Source organism: Anser brachyrhynchus (assembly GCF_964034855.1).
Source record: "Anser brachyrhynchus genome assembly, chromosome: 7".
Taxonomy (NCBI): domain Eukaryota; kingdom Metazoa; phylum Chordata; class Aves; order Anseriformes; family Anatidae; genus Anser; species Anser brachyrhynchus.
In genome coordinates this window covers 19,669,147-19,688,777 of record NC_137701.1, presented here as the reverse complement: position 1 = coordinate 19,688,777, position 19,631 = coordinate 19,669,147, and the positions used below count along the sequence as shown (strand labels likewise).

Below are 19,631 nucleotides of genomic sequence, written 5' to 3'. Positions count from 1 at the left end.
GCACAAACAGTACTCAAGAGCACTTGAAAAAGCCCTATGGTTCTGTATGGCTGCCATGAATATCAAAGACCATGTAGTTCACTGTGCAAGTGTGATAGTATCCAGCTGTAACCATATAAAGGACAAATAATACTCATTAAAGATGGAACTGGATTTTAGACGAGCAGTTTTTCTGTTTTCAAAATATTAGTTTCTGCCTGAATGTCTCCATTAAGCACCTCCATTTTATAAAGGTCAAAGAAATCTCTGGTACTTGGGTCCAGCTGTTAGCAGGGGAGACATTTGATTCCACTGATCTGCTCACATCCAGTGGGAACAGTTCATGGGACAAAGCAAGGCCTAGTCATCTAGTGAACAGTTCACAGCAGTAATACACCAGGCCCAGACTCTTTCAGCACTGAACTGGAGGTCTGAGACATACAGCCTAGCCACAGAAGAGGAAGAACCTGTGAATAAGTAGCTTAACCAACCAGTCCACACACAAATCTAAAGGCCATGACTCTTCACCAACACCGATGACAGATCTTCAAAGAATGGGGCCAACAGAAAGTCTGTCCAAGCTCTACACATGCCAGTGTATGAGGACAGTCATCAAGAACATTGTTTCTAGCCTAGTCACTTTATTTACAAATTTTTTTAAGCAATTAGGACAAAAAAAGTCATGTTGCCTTTTAGTCAGAAATTCTTCCTCCTTCATTACAGCTGTAACTCACTGGGTGATACTGTTTTTGTATATTCTCCTCTCCCAGTTGTCAAATTCCATGAGGATATCTTTTAATATTTGACTGGTAAATAGGATCTGTCCTTAATAAGATGCTAGCGAAAACTAATCCTGCTGTTTTTAATTTCCAGTGTTAAACTGTGTGACTAAGACAGGAGAAAAATTTCAATGTGCTATGCATGTGTTGTTGTTTTTTTCCCCATTAATTGTATTGTCTTGTTTTTATTTGTGTGTACCTGTAAATAAAGAGTATGTTAGTTATATCTACTCTGTAAAATTTGGGTGGTTTTTGTTCAATTGGCAACTTAGTCCATCTAAGTAAGTACATTTTTAACAAAATCTGTTTCTTTCAAAGAGGAAACAAATTAATCTGCCCATTTGGAGAGAGGTGGCAGGAAAAAGCAGATAGGCACACAAAGCTAAAAACTTGTCATTTGGCAGGTAATGTCACTGGAAAGAGGAAAGAACTCTTTTATTTCACCTCACTTAAATGAGAAATGTGTGTCACATTTTTCAAGCTTCCTAAAACTTACTACACTTGGGCCCTGCCATTATCCTGTTTGTTTATGCATAATTCCTATCCTCCAAGGTCATCATGACAGACATAATTGAATTAAATAAATAATTTAAATAAATAAATAAAAACATAGGATGCTTTAGGTAAGGTTAGAAAAACTGTTCAGAGGAAAATTCCATAACCATGACTTGCAGAATTGGTAATATGGTATCTAAGGATCTTTCTCCATAGCCTGTCACAAGGTTGGAACAGAAATAAATAAGTAGATACATAGATAAAAAGAAAAAAAGATTTTTTTTTCTTTCACTGAAAGAAAAAAAATGTATTATGTACTTCTTGTCTAGCATAATTCTGTCTGTCTTCCAATTTGGCATTTTACTTTTAATAATACTGATAGCAGAAAATTAGGCCATTGTGGAAACGAAAGAGACTGGCAAATTATATATATGCACATATGTTTACTGAAAATTTGAAAACTTAATAGCAGGAATTATGTGCTCTGAAAGGAAATATTTTTAGAAGGATTAAGTGACATTTTTAGGAATCTCAATCTGAATTCTAGTTGCCAGAGCAAGATCAGGCAGGACTCTGTGGCTCCCCCTAGGAGAAAGAAGCTTGGGGCTACAGGTCCCAACCACATCCCGGCTCGCGCTGGCAAGCAGCAGGTCTCAAGGCTGTTGGAGAGTAGCCCCTGCTCCAGCAGCCTCAAGGCCGGGGGGTTAAAGTGGTCTGAACGGTGAGGGATTGAATGCAAATTTTGTATGCAAAGGGGATTGATAAACCTGGGTAACAGCTCTAAACGCTGTCAGAGCTTTCAGTGAGGGAGGGGTTGTTTTTGGTTTCTTAAAAAACAACGACAACAAAACAATAACAACAAAACCGGATCTTTGAAAGAAAAGTTGTGGGCAGTTACTTCTAGAAGAGGGCTCAGGGCCACGTGTGACAGGAAAACCTTCTCCAGGAAGGGTCTGGGGCAGGAATGACCTGAACACCCAGCAGTTCCCAGCATTTTGTTTTAGCTGGCCCTGGGAGACTGCATGCAGCCCATGCCATCACCAGACTGCTTGGCTTGGATGCTCCCCAGGCTGCCTGATCTGCTCTCGCTCGTTTGCAAGGAACCCCCAAGGTTTAGCTTGCTTTCTGGCCTGTCCACAGCAGCATATAAAACCTTTGTGGTTTTTGCTACAAGCGTAATTTCATTAGAAGTAGACATAAGCATCAAGAGTAATGGAACAAATTAGGTTTGTGCCTTTAACTTAATAACTTCTAAAGAGGAGGTAGAAAGTTTCAAGGTTCACTGCAGGTTTTTCTGTTTTTACACTGCAGAAAAGTCAATATTTAAAATTTGGACAAGACAATGGTAACAGTTATGTTCGCCTTTTTTTTCCCCTCAATACCACAGACAAGGAGAATTACATCACAAATACCAAGGAAGAGAAGAAACCTGGGTGAGATTTGAAATTCCAGTTCTAGTCATAGAAGAAACTTTTCAGGAAAAAAAATAGATACTTACTAAAATTTATCCAAGAAACACCGTAGTAAAAGAATTGTCAATATTTCAGCGTAAGTCTGAAAGAGAGACATTTGAGATTTGAAAACGATAATTAACACACTGATGGTGCTGATATAAAACACTGTATATATTTTTGACTGTTAATTAACTTCTGGCTTCTGTAAACACCTTAAAAAAACGTGCATCTTCACTGCCTTTTTTGCAGCTCACTAGCAATCACATAGTGCACACAACTTCTCAGAGCATGCTGCAAATCACTCTTGGTCCTCTTGACCCATTTTTGTTTCAGAATTACTACACAGCCTTCCCAGTCTAATGACACCCACTAATGTCTATGCTTTGCCGCAGGTGTCCTTCCTATTTCTAAAAATTAATTAACAAAAGTTAATTATTTTTACTGTATTGTTTCTCTCTCGTGTGTCAATTAATATTTGAATTATTGAAGTGGATCATTGCTATTAGTTTGTTTTCACAAAGTTGGAAAATTCAGAAACTCCACTATCATCTTAATTACTTACAAGTGAAGGGTAAAATGCCTTCCTTTCCATGGCAAAACTCCAAAAGATTTAACAGAGACAGGATTGCACTGCAAGCCTAAGTTCCCTGTGCATTCCTCCAGTCTCAGCAGGACCACTCGAGCACTGAAGGCTAAGTCTGCGTGCCCTGCATAAGCATCAGCATGCAATTCCAGGACAAGAATTCCAGTACATCTTTTACTTTGCTACAGTAGGGCCAGATTTTCAGCAATGCACACAATTTAAACAGAGAGGTAATTGAATATTTTATCTGCCGCCAAAAAACAACAAACCACCTTCCTGCTTTTCTTCTTTCAAAGAAAAAAAAAAATACAGCACTTTTTTTTTTTCCTCCTAGCCTGGATTCCTACAGAAATTAAAAGTTTTTTTGGAGATTATTATCTCTTCGCAGCTTTAATAAATCTCTGTGTGTGCGCCTGCGTGCACACATACGTGCGTGTACATACTTGCACGTTATGCAAGAGAAAGAGGGGGAACAAGAACAAACAGTAGCCAATTTTAACCACATCTGACAGAGCAATAAAAGGCTCTAAAATGGTACATTCTTATACATTTTGTGAAAACAGGCTGCTAAGTAAAGGAGACAAGACCCACTGCAGCTTGAGTTAAACCCTTATTAAACACCAGGAAAGCTGCAAAGATGAAAGATGTAATGAATACCCACCCACAGGAAAAGCTGCAATCGGAGCCTCTAGCCTGCTAGACCTAGGAGAATCCAAATAAGAGATCACCCAAGGGAAGCCAAGCCCCATCAGATCCATAGCTCACAGGACTACTCATTTATGTTGGATTTCTAATCCATTGTTGTCCAGCTCTGAAGATGACATAACACATTTCTGCTTAAACTTTGGGGAAGAATATATCTTTTTTTTTTCTTTCATACCAATTCCTGAAATCTAATTCAATGAAACACAAGATAAAAGCACCAGAATTTATTTTCTAAGATGTCCTGGGATGTTCTCACCAGAGCCTCAGTGATCTGCATGCAGCACGCTAGACAAAGACAAAACATCTTCAGGTTCTTGGATCCTGGAGACTAGAGAAAAGCTCCAAGCCCTGGCATCCAGGACTTTGGTCTTAAATCAGCAAGAGCCAATGCTGTTAAAATGCCTTTATCCCACATTTTAACCTGTCTCATCACTGATGTCCCAGTGTCTATCCACTCTCAAAAGTTTGTCTGAGGGATACACGGCTCAGGTCTTCTGACTTTTCCCATTTTTCTGCAGTGCAGCTGTGGTGTCTATGGAGATGCCACAGTTGGAGAAAGTCAGGCTTCTCTGGACTGCTGTCTCCTGCCCGTGCAGCACAGTGCCCTCATCTGGGCCGTGCTGCAGGAGTTGTGGATGCCAGCACCATTATTTAAGCAAAGCGCAGGGACTTGCTTTTGCATTCCTGGAGTCCAGGGCTGACCGCAGTGATGAGTCAGGTGGCAGCTCCACTCAGGACTGTCATCAAATATCTGAAATCTCCTCTCACTTGGATGCCAAGGGAAAACTGAAAACAAAAGAGGTTCCAAACTGTACTGCATAACGTACCAATGAACACATTGTCTTCCAGATGATGCTTACTAACTGCAGTTTTTGTGTCTTGGTCACATTTCCTCCCCATCCATAGCTGGAGCATGTTTGACAAAGCTTGTTTACTTTATCCCAGAGTTGCGTGTTTATCACCTATCAGTCGTACACCCAGGGGCAAGTTATTTTACTCCAACGTTCACAATCCCTTCTGGATGACTGCCTTCCTTTTTATGTTCTAGTCACAGTAACTGATCTTTCATCTCTAACTCTCTTCTGCACTGCACACTTCAGTCCCTCCTTTGCTAGGCACGTTCACATCTCTAAAAATATCATCCAGGAACTTTTTATTCTTCTTAATGCTGTGTAGCAAGGAAACCTGGCTCTCAAGATCAGCAATCTTGCTCGTAGGTGCTCAAGAAATCAATGTGCATAGACTCCCTTGGATGCCTGTAGCCATATCTAGCAGTGCTCTGATTCAGTCCTTCATACCCCACACAAAGGAAGGAGAGATAATGAAAGAATTCAGCAGCCAAATCCTGCTATTTCCTTCTTCTTCCCAAAAAGGTTAACTCCAAGAAAAACAGAAGTGCCCATTCTCATCACAGGGTGACAAAGGGATTTGTGTGGCATTTGTATTATTATTGCTGCTTCACACAATGTGTGAGGTTAGCCTGGGATATTTTAAATTATTTTTTGTAACCTTTTGTTGCTAAGAGAGTAATAATGACCCTAATAAGAATGTCCAAGACTTGGAGCAATAAAGTTAAGGTACAGTCTAATAAACTAGCTACATTTTGCAATTTTATGGGAAAATAAATGTTCATTCTCTTCAGTATGTTATAGTTGTCAATTCCTGTTTTTCCTAAACTAACCTAAATTAACTGAGACAAGTAACTGCCTTTTTATGGTCTGTCATTCATTACTTAAAGATATATAAAGTCAGAGCAGCATGTTTGTTGAATAAGTAAATATTTAACAAACTGACTTTCATTTTAACAGAACTGTAAGAACATTTTAACTACTGTAAGGAAACAGTACCACAAAGTCTTAAAAATTCAGTGGTATTCTTATTTTTTTGTTATGTGACACTGAAGTTAGTCATTGGAGTCATTATATTCCCGGATGAATGATAATTCCTATAGCAGGACAATTCAACATAAATATGTGCAATAAAACAGGTCGATTAAATCTGCAAGGTAATTCTGTGCAAGAATGAGAAGGCTGCCTTAGTCTTATTCACTGTTCCCTAGGGAGTTAAAGCCCCAGGGCAGTATGGCTCTGCCTGGACTAAAGGTTAAACACGCACTTGATTTCTGAGTTGGGACCCAGATACTCGCAGGTCTGTGATTCGCTGCATGCTTTCAGCTGGGAAGTGGTTTTCATTAGGAAACATTTTCTTATTCACGTGATTTTCAGGCAATGTAAGAGGCATGCTGGGAAACAGGTCTCTAATGGCCATAGTGGAAAAAAAAAAAGAAAAAAAAGCAGTTTCCAAATGATCTGTAAAACTTTGTATTCTGCCTCTGGGCTTTCTGTGGGAAAAAAGTAATTTATTTGTCAAAGTCAGTATAAAGACACACAGTTTGGCTTCTGTAAAAGCTGTGAGTTGGATATTACTTTTGCCAAATAGAAATCAATAAGAATTAAAATATGTTAATGATTTCCCAGAGGGCCAGAGGGCCAGCCACTCAGGCATCAAAACCAAGTGTCAGCCAATGCAGACAGGAGCTAACACTCATTTCTCTCATTTTCTCATTGATTCATCTACCGTTTGCCCACATTTGATACACAGGTCATCAACACCATGACTGTAAGCACAGAAGAGACTTCACTGGGAACATCACCTGCTGTATCCTGAGTGAAAAGGCCTCAGCCTGCCCCGTATCTAGCATTTAATTAAACTCCCAGTCACAGTCTATATCAAACCATTTCTGATCTATCAACAGAGCCTGAGAACTCCCAACTGGTGACTATGGAAAATATTTTCATTGCTGCGCTAATCTACAAAGGCAAATATTTTCATGTTTACACTGTGAGAAACAAAATATCCTTATCTCCCAATAGAAAACATTCGGTCTTTGTTGGATACAAATGCCATTCAGTTCCAAAACTGTTTTAAATCCTTGCTTGTAGCTTATCTAATTCAGTAATGCCTGTTATAGGAACGGGAGCATTGCCTCCAGTACTGCTCCATAAGCACTTCAGTCAGCTGAGGATGTTCTCCGCCTGAAGTCTCTGTTAATCATGAGAGAAACTATCCTCATTTCACAGACATGAATCTGATGCACAGGAGTACTGAGAGCCTTGCCAGAGGCTATGCACTGAGACTCATGGCAGAAACAGGTGACCACCTTACCACCTCAAAGAAGAAAAACAGAACAATGTTTTTCCTTGTCCTCTGGTTTGAGTAAGAGCCTAATTATTTATTCACTGCTCCATTCTGTTCTTCGGAAAACATTTTTCCATCCTGTTGTAGATTTTCCATGTACACATGCATTCACAATTTGCAAATTTATGCTGCCGATCCAGGCTCTGCCTGTACCACCCACCTGTAGCTCTGCAGATCCCAAACAACTTGAAGCATTAATGTGGATTCTCCAGCTCACAGGTGGAGTGGGAGCAGCTCCAAATCCAGCAGCAACTCAGTGTCCCCTTAGGGGGTGAGGCACTGGAACAAGTTGCCCAGAGAAGGTGTAGATGCCCCACCTCTGGAGGTGTTTAAGGCCAGGTTGGATGGGACTTTGAGCAACCTTGTCTAGCAGAAGGCGTCCCTGCCCATATCAGGGGGGCTGAAATTAGATGGTCTTTAAGGTCCCTTCCAACCCAAACCATTCTGTGATTCTGTGATCTGAAGGGGGAAGCCTGCAAAGACCACCACAGAGCTGCCACCAGGCCCAGGCTCCCTGGTTTGGGCTGTTTCTCAGACACTTGTGCATAGGAAGTGTATCATTACAGCCCTGGGCATAATATTCAAACAAGCTTTTCAGCTGGGATTTTAACAGAAGCCATTCTCAACATTTTGCCTATTAGTGCTATTGCCAAAATACCAGCTGGAGATTAGAGCCCATTCAGAACTTGTTTCTCCACTTTTTTTTTTTTTAATTTAAGGTTTTGCTGTATTTTAAAACAAAACACTACAACAAAAAAATTTAAGTCCACCTGTGCAGTACTAATAACTGCTTCCTTGTGGGACAGTGCTCCTCTCTCTGTCATCTCCGTACAGTTTTAGTCCTTGCCCATCCAAGTTGTTAATTCTCTCTGACATTTTCCTATATCTTTCTTCCAGAGAAGAAAGAGGCCATTGAAGAATATCGTGCAGAGTGTCAAGCAGTTCCCGAACTGATCCCTCAAGGCTCAGGCTGGTGAGAGGGCAGCCCGGCTCAGAGGCAGAGCCCGGCAGAGTTTGTTGAGGAACCTTTGAGCCAGCAGCATGCCACTTGAAAAGCCTTTTTCCTTTAGACATACTTGTGCCTCAAATCAGTACCAAATATAGAACGTATTCTTTAAAATATACTACTTTCCTCGCATGAGGTATCTAAAACTGTTGGAAAAAGCAAAGCTGAAAAATACATTGATGCCCGTTACCATATATGACACACAATTAAATCAAAATTCCCCCACAGCCTGACTTGGTGGCCATATAAGCCTTCACTTTACTCCCCTGAGTGGGTTTACAAGATACAACCAGATCCTTACGCACGTACGCAGCCACTGGCAGGGCTGCTTGCATACCCATTTGCCTGAAGGAAGGGGCACTTGACAGAATCATTGTTAATAAATAACAGGGAGATATTAACAGTGACCAGAACAACAATATAAAATCCCCTTGTCCAGACTCTTCCAGTTGCTGCTCCAGCTGTTGTGATATCTGGCAGTCACAGAAATGGCTTCCCACAGTATTAATATCTCTGTGATGCAAAAAATAGCATTGCTGGCTCTCCTCCTGCCCCATCCCTTCCCATTAGGGCTCCACACACAGCCACGAAGGGTCACTGGGCCCTCGCTGTTCTGCCTTGTCCTACTCTGGAGCACAGCAGGCCCCACTGCAAGGCTGTGCCACAGATGTCACACATGCTCCCTCACCCAGGAAGCACAAGAAAACAATTTTCAAGGCTTATGGGACATCTTCCAACAGGAAAGGCTCCCAGGAAAGTGTTAGGGATGAATAGGAGAAGAATAAAGTCCTCCCTCCCACTACTTTTTACACACACTCACTGTGTAAGCTCCCCTTCCCATTCCAGGAAGTAGGCTGCCATTTTGTGACAGCTCTTCACCTAAAAGCCATCTTAGTTTACTTCACACAAATTTAAAAAACAAAACAAAAACAAAAAACTTATTCATTGCTTACAATGTATAGATGTTTTAGACCCCAGTACTGTCAAAGTAGGAGGGATAACTCTTCCTCTCTCATTTCTTTTCCACTTGTATCTGGTCTCTGGCCTACTTCCCCCATGGCTGATTCTGTGGCAAAAGGTGCTCGTGCTGCTTGGTTGAATGAAGGAAAAAATGGAGAGGAGGAGGGAAGGCAAACTATCACCACTTCTCTGGTCACAGCCCCGACCCTCAATCCATTTCATTGCTCTGCCCAAGCACCTGAACATTACCACGATTGCACTGCTGAGACATGAATATAAATCCATCCTTTCAATGTTGGCCAGCTGATCACTCCCATCTTACAAGTTTTACGTATTCCTTTTAGTATTCTTTCACTATAAGGCTAACAAATGGCATCTGAAAATTGAGGAAGTGGGAAGAGCCAGCATTCTTCCACACTGACACTGTTCCTAGAAGGCAAATCTAGTCAAGGCAAGTCTTACTCCCCAGCAGGAGCTGAAGAATAACCTTAGTTTACATTTTGTTCCCCTTTACAGATGGAGCACAACACGTCTCTCATGGAATTTTGCTAAGGGTTATTTTTCCGCTTGTGCTCCAAGTAAGCTCCCTGGAGGTGCAGTACGCATTTATTAAAACCGGAGGACAGCAGCTGTGGGTCAAGAAAATCAGAGGCAGAAGGCGCATGAAAAGTATTTTCTGACTGATCACAAAAGACAACAGAGAGAAAACCTTTAAAATCCTCTCAAGATATTTTAATATTAAACATTAAAAATTTTACAGATGTGATACTTACAAATTGCTCCCAAATATACAAGAACTTTGTAAGCAACTATTAGAATAGTATGCAGTTTGTAGTAACACTCAAAATCCTGAAAATATTTACAGACGTTCCTTTTAAGCCAGGGGTGAGACACAAAACAAAAAAGAATTATGTTAACAAGAAGACTACAGAGAGAATGGTCTTAATGTGAGTTTCCCAGGCTGTGGAGAGTGGAAATGCACTGGGATCCTGCTTGTTCACGTATACCATTTGACATCAGATTTAAAGCAAATGGGTTCACCATGGGAGAGAGGCTCTACAACTCCTGCTGGTCATCCAGCAGTGGGCGTCTCTCAGCTTGTTTTTAGGAACTCAAAAGAAAGAAACATATCACTCTGTCTAGACTCTTACTAGTGAACTGTTTCTAGCTGCTGTTAAATTAGAAGCCTCTGATCCTTAACCAATACTAGTCTTACCAACAGCAAGGAGTGCAAATGAAACCAGTCTCTCTCAAAAGTGAGCAAGGATTTAATGCTAAATGTAGTGCTACCAATTGAGCAGAAGGTAAAATTAATCTATTTCACTGTTACAACAGACCACGTTTGGGATTCTGGGGGAAAGGCTAGGTAGGACTTTCCCTTTCAATACAAGTTCAGGATCCAAGTACCTCCCAAGTGAATGGGGTCTTCTGGTGTTGCTTTCTTACCTGCTTGTTGTGGTTTAGCCCCCGCAGGCTGCTGAGCACCACCCTGCCCCTTGCTCACTCTCCCCGTGTGGGATGGGGGAGAGAATCAGAAAGGTAAAGCGTGAGAACTCATGAGTTGAGACAAAGACAGTTTACTAGGTAAAGTAAAAGCCACACACACAAGCAAAGCAAAACCAGGAATTCACTTGCCACTTCCCACCGGCAGGCAGGTGTTCAACCACTCACAGGAAAGCAGGGCTCATCACACGTTAACGGTTTCTTGTGCTCCGAATGTCCCCCCCTTCCTCCTTCTTTACCCCACCTTTTAGTGCCGAGCATGATGCCATATGAAATGGAGTATCTCTTTGGTCCATTCTGGCTCACCTGTCCTGGCCATGTCCCCTCCCAGCTCCTGGTGAACCGCCAGCTCCCTCGCTGGCAAGAAGCAGAAAAGTCCTTGCTCTGTGTAAGCACTGCTCTGCAACAACTAAAAACATTGCTGTTATCACCACTATTTTCACCAAAAATCTAAAGCACAGCATTATACAAGCTTCTACAAAGAATTAACGCTATCCCAGTCAAAACCATCACACTGCTATATTGGGTTAGCCATGAGAGACTGTAGAAGAAAGCGCCCCATTCTGTTCAAGCACAGAAGTCCATCAATCGCCTGCTCTACCAGACTCATATTCAACTGGCTGTGCAGGGAAGGGCAGCTCAACAGGGCTGTGTCCTTGCCAGCTAGTGTCTCAGTAAGCCTGCCCATCAGTGGATCAAGCTGTGACGTCTTGTGGTTTCTTACATCCCACCCCAGAATTCTTGCTTCACTTCCCATATCTTCTTCATTCCGTTCCCTTCATCCCTAGCTATGCTTGATATTTATAGAAGTTTTACTTCTCCTTTTTTTAGCTTTGTTTATTCTGTTTTCTTGTTCTCAGTATTTTCACCAGAAGCTACATGTTTTTTCTCTCTTTTGACATGCACATTTGGAACAAGCAGCACAGACACCTGAGCTCTGCGCTTGTCCCTGCACAACAAAGGAGAAGAGAGGCATACAGTAGGAATGAGGAAAAGCAATAGAGACAGAGGCTGACTTCCTTTCAGCTGCTGTGCTGCCTCTCAGCCGGCCTAGTCCTCCCACACGAGCCTAGAACCACCAACCTACTTCATACCAAAAGCAACGGTTTTGGCAACCCAAATATCACATGGCTTTGCCTCCTCCTGCCAGACAGATGGCAGAGGACAGCTGGGAAAGAACTCACTCCATCAAAACAGCACCTCCAGTGGATCTCTCCTGGATCTGCCAAAATGCCAGCTGCAGCGCTTCCAACAGTTCAGCACAGAAGTAGGCGGCTACCTGGGACCTGCCACCTTTGTTCCCAGCCCTTCCAAAGTCTGATGAGTCCTGGTGGCCTCAGCATTGCACCCAGCCCAGATGACAATTCCAGTTGGTGCTCTTTACCATGCCGTTGTACTGGGACCTGCGGGGAAAAGTCCCATGTAAGGTCCCTGTGCCTTGCTGTGCTGGTGTGGGGGAAGCTGGTTGCAGCCTTTGACTGGTTGCCTCCAAGCGTCCTCAAAAACCCCAGGGAGATGAATGAGCCTCTTGCATACACCTGCCTTGATATGATTATGGACTGACCAGTTCCTCCCTTCTACCCCTTCATCCAAAATCATCTTAGAAATTCCTGTTAATAACGAGTAATTTTTTGCTGTCTGGTGTCTTTCAAATACTGAGTGATATCATGTATGCAGAGAGTCGCAGCAAGGTTTTTGTCTTTCAAAAAAGCTTCATTTCCTGAAGTACATTATATCAAAATCCCACCCTATGAATCCCTTCTGTGCAACACAGCTCCTCTTGTTAAAATTCTGCACAAGCATATTGCCTCCCCTCTCCCTTAGGTACCATTCTCTCTATGTACACTACAATAACAACTGCGCCTTTACTAAGATTGAGCACAATAACCAGGTCTTTGTAGAGGATAATTAACAGCCAGCAGTGAATCTTAGTGTTTATTCAATGGACTATGAATGAGTTATGAAAATTCTTTTCTACTGGGGAAGTAGGGAGATATCATTACGTTTGCATATGCTTTGCCTCTTGCATGATAGCATATTTATGGTTTTCATAGTTTAAAGTCAGAAATATGTACACAGTTATTATACATTTGCATTCAGGCAGTTATGGCTCAATGTTTGCTTCTCCTTCTGTCATTAATGAAATCCCCACTCCATCTGTATCTAATCCAAATGCCTCATGTCCACCCTGAGCTGGATGAGTAGACCTGAGCCTCTGCAGCTGTTCCAAGAGATGCAAAGGTTCATTTCTTGCACTGAATTTCTACAGCATTACATAAACTATCTAGATTAGTACCCTCACACAGGATACTGCACAGAGTGCTTGGAGGTGAATACAATGATATTACACAGCTCTGAGATACATGGAGCACCTAAATTTGCATGTGAGCTTTTCATTTCATGATAAAAAAGCTGTCATGTTGTTCTCTACTATTTAATAGATTTGTCAAATACAGCAACTTCCAGTTGTAGCATATATCTAATACATATATACATACGTATCTATAGAGTGTGTTCATATACATATAGTCAATTTTTATATAACACAGAAACATCTCTCAAATTAAGACTGGAGAACAACTGTTGTATAATTTAAATGAGAACACAGTCTTTTAAAGTAGAAATACTAACAATCATTGACAGAACAGCAAAAGGAAGAAAAAACGTCCAGATGCATTAGAAAAATAACAAATAAAAACAAAGCTTTACTGTTACTGTTCCGAATATCCAGTTTCAGTTCTAATCCAAGCTACCAGGATATGACTAAGAGAAGAGGGGACTCGGGCTGAGGAAATGTGCACATTCACTGCTGACTCAAAACACCTTTCCCCTACATTTTTCTGACCAGGAAACATTGATCCAGTAGGTAAGCTGCTCTTACCTGGATGCATATTGCCGGAAAAATACAGCAGACCTCAGTGTTTTTTCTCACAGAAGATCCTCCCTGGGAGCTTCCAGAAGCATCTGCTCTGGGTGCTTGAGCGATGGAGATGAGGCAGTCACCTCTGAGCAGGGAAGGTGGGTGAGTGCCTTCAGGTACATCCCCTGACTTGCGCAGGTAATTGCCACACACAAAGAGACACTCGAGGATGAGGCCCAGGAAAGCCTAAAGCATCTGAAAAGGGTGTGAGGCCAGGCACTGTGGTGAGCAGAGGCCAACAGAGAGCACCTGAAACATTGCACTTAGGAAGTGCTGAATCTGTCCAAGACACAAGTCACCTGGGACAGCAGAATGGCCCTTTTCATGGTGGGACAGGTGCATTCCTGCTTCTGTAGAGCGTGTCGGGACACGATTGCTGAGGCACAAGGGCTTAGGCAGCGAGCAGGCTTTGTTGCTGCTGTTACATGGTTTTGCATTGCTAAGGCATGCACAAAAACTTGGGAACACTGCTGAAAGATGAGCCTTTTGGTCTGACCTTGAGTGCGTGCAGTGGCTGGCACCGCAATTACATGATTGCTGTCATGCCAGTAAGCATGCCAGGCAGCCCAAGTCGGTGGAGGAGTCCCGTCTGTAAGTGGGCCACAACTGGGAGTTTTCCGTTTTCGGCCAGGATTTGCTAGAGCTGGAAACATGGCTGTACGTGGGCACTTGGAACTAGCACTCCTGACAATGAACTTCACGCCATTTCTGTAATTGTTACTGAATAGGGCTTTTTTCCTCTCCACTGCAACCTAAAAATCCCCTTTCAGTCCAGCAAGTCATTCACACTGAAGGGCCGCTTCCAAAGCAGCGATCTGACGAGAGGATTGGGAATAAAAGCATCACAGCCCTTGGCTGCAGCGCAGCAGCCCTCAGAGGTGACCTACAAAGGGAGCCCGAGAGCCTCTGACCTCCCTGGCCCTTTTATGATATTTTAAAGCTGTCTTGTTTTTTTTTCTTTTCTTTTCTTTGAAAACTACCAGGAATAGTGGGGGAGGTTCTGCATGGTGGTTTGTTTGTTTGTATGTTTTGCTCTCAAAATGTAGGTCCCATCTCTCATGGAAGGGGTTCTGACTATCTGGACAACTAATGACATAAAATAATATTGCCTGAGTCAAGGGGGTGAAAGTCTAGAAAATAAATTTTTGTTTTTAATCTGGCTGCTTAGCATTCCTCCTTCCTCATTAACATTTACTGGAGTTTAGTCAAAAAGTTACATTTTGGAGAAACAAGGTTTTTGTGAAATGTTAAAGAGCTCTGCTCGTCCTGGCACTAAACACACATCTGCCAGCCCACTGCGTATTTTTTCAGATACTCAGGTATCGAGGTTTAGCACTATGAAAATTTTAGAAGTTAAACAACACACACACACAAAAAAGTCTTTTAAGTAACTGCCTTTTTAGCTGCAAAAGAAAACAAACAAATCAAATCGGTCTATAAGTTGCCTGTGGACGGCAAACATGATAAGTTGGAGACATTTAGTTTCATTCATTTATAGGGATTTCTTCTAAGCATCATAAAACATGTGCTCCGTGGTCCATAGCCAGCACAGCCTGCACCATGGTATCGGTGAACACATTTCTGCACTGCTGGTCAGAAGGGCACTTGACAAATACTGCACTTGAAATTATTCATTGCACAGACGAGTTAAAAACGAGTCTGCTTCTGCATAGGTGCAAAAAAGCCACTCACTTTGTAAGGGAGGGTTTCTTGAAGTTAAACTAGGTTCAGTAGCTGATGATGGAGATGCACATAATGAATTTGTAACAATGGGGAAGGAAAGCAGAGCTTATGACCCAGATAAAATCTGAAACATTTTGCTGATGTCCCACCCGGGCTTGCAGGACAAGGGCTGCACACCGAGCCCTGCAGTCACAGTCGGAGCTGCCAACGCGCAAACACCTTTCCCAGCTCCAGCAGCCTCATCAGAGCGAGAAGCACAAACATGGATTACTACACCAAACACGTCAGACTAAGTCAATAGTTTAATAACCACTATTAAGGCTTTTCCAAATCCATTTAACAACTGTAAATTAGTCCAAAATAAAATAGCCTCAGCCAATCAGCTGTGTAGTCACTGACCCACTGGTATATGCTCATTTCTCAATTAAGCAAATCTCTGCACTGCGATAGGCCTGGTTGTTTTTGCATGTTTGTGTGGTCCAAGATCCAGCGGGTAAATCCCTGTACCCCTCTGAGAGCCTCAGCAGGCTGTCCCTGACACAAGGCACGAGCTTCTTTCTCACTGCGGGTGATCCTGATGCTGGATAAACCCCTCCGAGCCACTCATCCCCTGCTGTCCCCTCCTGCCTCATGCCCCCAGCAGCTCTGCTGGGGTGCGGGACCACCCTGAAGACCCATGCACATGTGTGGAAGGAGATGGGTCACTCACCTGCTGCCGCCATCCCCTTCCTCTCACAGGAGCTGCCATTTGCCTGGGCCAGTGACGCTGCAAGAGAACAAGGTCCAAAATCATCACCCAGAGCACACCCTCGGAAAACCAGGCAGCTCCCCGAGCCGCACGCACTTTTCGGGCCATGCCAGGGCTCCTGTCAGGCTCCAGGGCTTGGCGGGCCCCAGGGAGGTGCAGTGGCAGCACCAAGGGGAGGTGACGGGGCGAGGCAGCCGCCGCTAACGAGCCGGTGGCACCGCTCGCTCGTTTAGCACCGCAGAGCTGACAGTAGCCAATCAGCCCGTCGGGGGGAGCGGGGAGAGCCCGTCAGGCGCAGCAGGAATAATTGGAGGGAGCTCCTAATTAATTTGATAATAACCCTATCCTGTACTAACACACTCCACATGCAAAAATGGGTAAAAAGTGCCAATTAGCGGTGGAAGGGGAAGGAAGCGTGTGGTGGGGATTCAGAGATCTTCGCAGCCAGCTCCTCGGGGCGCGCAGGTGTGCGGGGCCTGGCCTGAGGCAGCCACGCTCAGCGGCATCGCACTGAGGGGCAAGCTCGCGGCCTGGGCAGCCGCTGCCCCTCAGCGCTGAGAAACCACGTCCCTAACATGGTGTGAGGGCATTCGTGTGGATTTCCATCAGCAGGAAGGTTTTTCCCCTTTAGTTGTATGAGGTCAGGAGTGCCAGGCAGCGTGGCTCATGCCAGCGCTGGTGTCGTGTCGACCCAAAGAGGCACCTGCAAAGCCTGTGGTGGGCCGGGCACCCGTGGCAGCCATGACAAGCTGCTGGTAGTCCAAACATCAGGTTTAGGATTTCATTTCTAAGTACTGACATTGGCCTGCCACCAGCATTTAAGGTAGGTTACTTTTTTTTTTTTTTTAGTCAGTGACAACCTGTTTTGTATTTTCACCTCCGAATTTTCTCAAAACTCTCAACATTCTGTATTACAGCCTAATCACAGGGCAGAAACTAGCTGATAATGCAATATGGTTTTCAGAAAACAGCCAACTTGGATCAAATTATACATTGTTAAAGTTTTAACAGGTATTCCATACTCACCACTTTAAAACTCCCATAAAGCATGCAGCTGCTATAATGAGCTCCAGCTTGCTCTCTGGGCAAATATGAAAGTTGTTTTTCTATTCATGTTTGTGAACACAAACACAAGTCCAAGCTCTATGGATGCTATTGTGATTGCTGGAACAGACAGGTGGTGTTTTACTTTCCTGATTCGTGCCTTACAAAGCAGAGACCCCGTGCAAGAAGCTACATAGCAGTTTGCAAGGTTGGCAATGAGGGGAGCTTCCAACCATACAAAGCCACTTCTCCCGGGCCTTACTGAGGGCAAGCGCAGAGAAAAGGGATGGCAATGCAAAGAACTATTCTTACAGCAGCTCCATATTCAATGAGCAGGGGCTGATTTCCAGCTTCTTGGTACCAGCACTTGTTTCCAGGCACAGAAAAGGTGAAGGCTGGGACAATGCTGGTGCCTCCAGCACAGCAGTGCCCCCATCCCAGAGCTGCCAACCTCCAGGGCCCATAGCTGGGGAATAGATGTGTGGGACGGTAGCCGCGTGGTAATCTCCACAGGGTGGGGATGCCTGTGCCGGCAGGGAAGGATGCGTGTGGGGAGACCAGACCCCGGCCCTGCAGCCTGGCCAAGTGTCCCTAGTCCTGCCCACTCCTGTTCGTCACCCGAGGGAGCCTGAGGTTTTTTGTTTTGTTTTGTTTTGTTTTTTTGGTCTGTGTGACAATGCCAAGCAAGGCATCATCCCTCCTTACATGGCAACATGCTTACAATTGAGGCCAGATCTCGGGTTTAAAATGAAGTCCAAAAAAATAAGAAAACAAAGCAAACAACCACCCCTCCCTCCCAACATTCATAAACCTCTTTAAAAGGCACCAATTTAAAATGAGACACAAACCTGGCACCTCGCCATGGGACCGCACCGTTTTTAACTGACCCCATATGTAAAATCAACCTGAGTGAGCTGTTAAATACTTTAATCCAGCCCTCCAGCCCCCAGAGGCATGTTTCTCCTGTGAACTCTGGAGCCAAATTTCTGCAAAAGCAAGCTTTAGATCTGAAAACATTAACTACCCTCCCATGTAGTCAGAGAATGAAAGTCTTCACTGGGACATAATGAACAGCCTACCAAATGCACCAGTTACAGGTAAGGCAGACTTTGCGTCTCGCTGCTGTGCAATGCGGAATTGCAAAGCGGTGTGAATCCTGAATCCCGGCCCCAGCAGCCACTGGGGCAAGGAGGCTGTGTTCGGGGCCACCCATCCCCTGCAAGGTATTCACACAGGAACTTTGCTCATACAGTAGATCACAAAAACTCTATGTTTCAAACACTTAAAAATGACATTTAGGTAATTATGGATCAGCATTGCGGGTGAGATTAATACCCAAAGCAAGCGGGACAGAAAGCTCTCCTAGCAGACGCTGAACAACCACAAGAAAAGTCCCACATGTTGGTGTGTTGTTTCGGACACACTCAGCTTTGTGATGGAGTTGCCCAATTCTGCTTTTCTCCGTTTCAGGTAAAAGCTCCCTGCTAGCTACCTGTTCCTTTCTCCCACAAAGCACTCGCACCTGGAAAGTGCTGCTCTTAGTGGTAGCACTCCAGTTACTGGTGACAGCAGAGCTGTCTTGCTGTGGGATGGTGACGTAGGGAGGCTCTCCTTCCCACCACGTGGAGCTCAGAAGGTGCCAGTTGTAGCCAGGATCCCTGAAAAAGCTTCCGCATTGCACAGCTGCCAGCAAGCACACGGCACGGGAGGAGGACTCTGCCCCCATCCTCTGGTAATTTATTAATTTGCATTGCTGTATATCCGATTCACCCCCCAGCAGAAAGAAGAAATAAAGCATTGTCTTTCCTTAGAGCAGAGACCAGAACTGATGCACAGAACATACTTCAGTGATTTTTGCTGTTGTTGTTTTAAACAACAAAACTTTGATGTATTTGATGCAGGAAATGACATGGCTTCTCTGTAGCTACATTTCTATGAAATCTTAAGTGAAAGATTGCTTCCAGCAGAACACCCTGATTAAATCTGAAGAGATTTAGCAAAAAATAAGATTTCAAGGCCCAATTAATTTTCTGATTAAGAAGTCAAGATGGGTAAGGAACTGGGAAAGAGCAGCTGAGATCCTAGTCTTTCTCCTTGAATATGCTTCTGTTCGTTAATGAAGTTTTTAAAAACCAGGGGACAGGAGAATAAAAGGGTGACCTTTGATGTATGTGATATGCCATAAACTAGAACCAGTCCTCCGGATTTTTGCTTGTCAGCTTTGCATTTACTAAACAGAAGTTGCCTTTAAAGATAATTTGACATGATTACAGGTTTCTCTCTCAGACTGAAGTTCTCTCTTAAAAGTAACCTATATACATTGCCCCTGTTTTACAAAAAGGCCTGAAAGTTCTGAAAATCAATGCTTCCTGCTCGACTCTCTTTTATGATATCTTAAAGACATCTGAAATCTTGTCCTTTTTTTTTTTTTTTTCCCTGGAGAAATTTCTAGATGATCTGGTTTTCTCTGTGAGGCGAGAGGGGCTTCCTTGCTTCTGCAGGAGAAAGTCAGTTCCTCACAAAAAGAGCTTTTCTTATAAATGTATTCGTAACGATCATAAAAATGAAAACAGC

The 19,631-nt window shown here is 43.5% G+C and overlaps 1 long non-coding RNA gene across 3 annotated transcripts in view; it reads left to right on the top strand.

The window, feature by feature from the left end:
- Positions 1-19,631, top strand: part of LOC308198461 — a 37,275-nt gene that overhangs the window by 5,387 nt on the left and 12,257 nt on the right. The window contains exon 1 of one of the 3 annotated variants that reach the window (XR_013953931.1): positions 15,976-18,789. The exons of the other annotated variants lie outside the window; for them this stretch is intronic. This is a non-coding gene — a long non-coding RNA (uncharacterized lncRNA). Of the gene's footprint in view, positions 1-15,975; positions 18,790-19,631 lie in introns of those variants that run through there. 3 annotated transcript variants of the gene reach the window in all.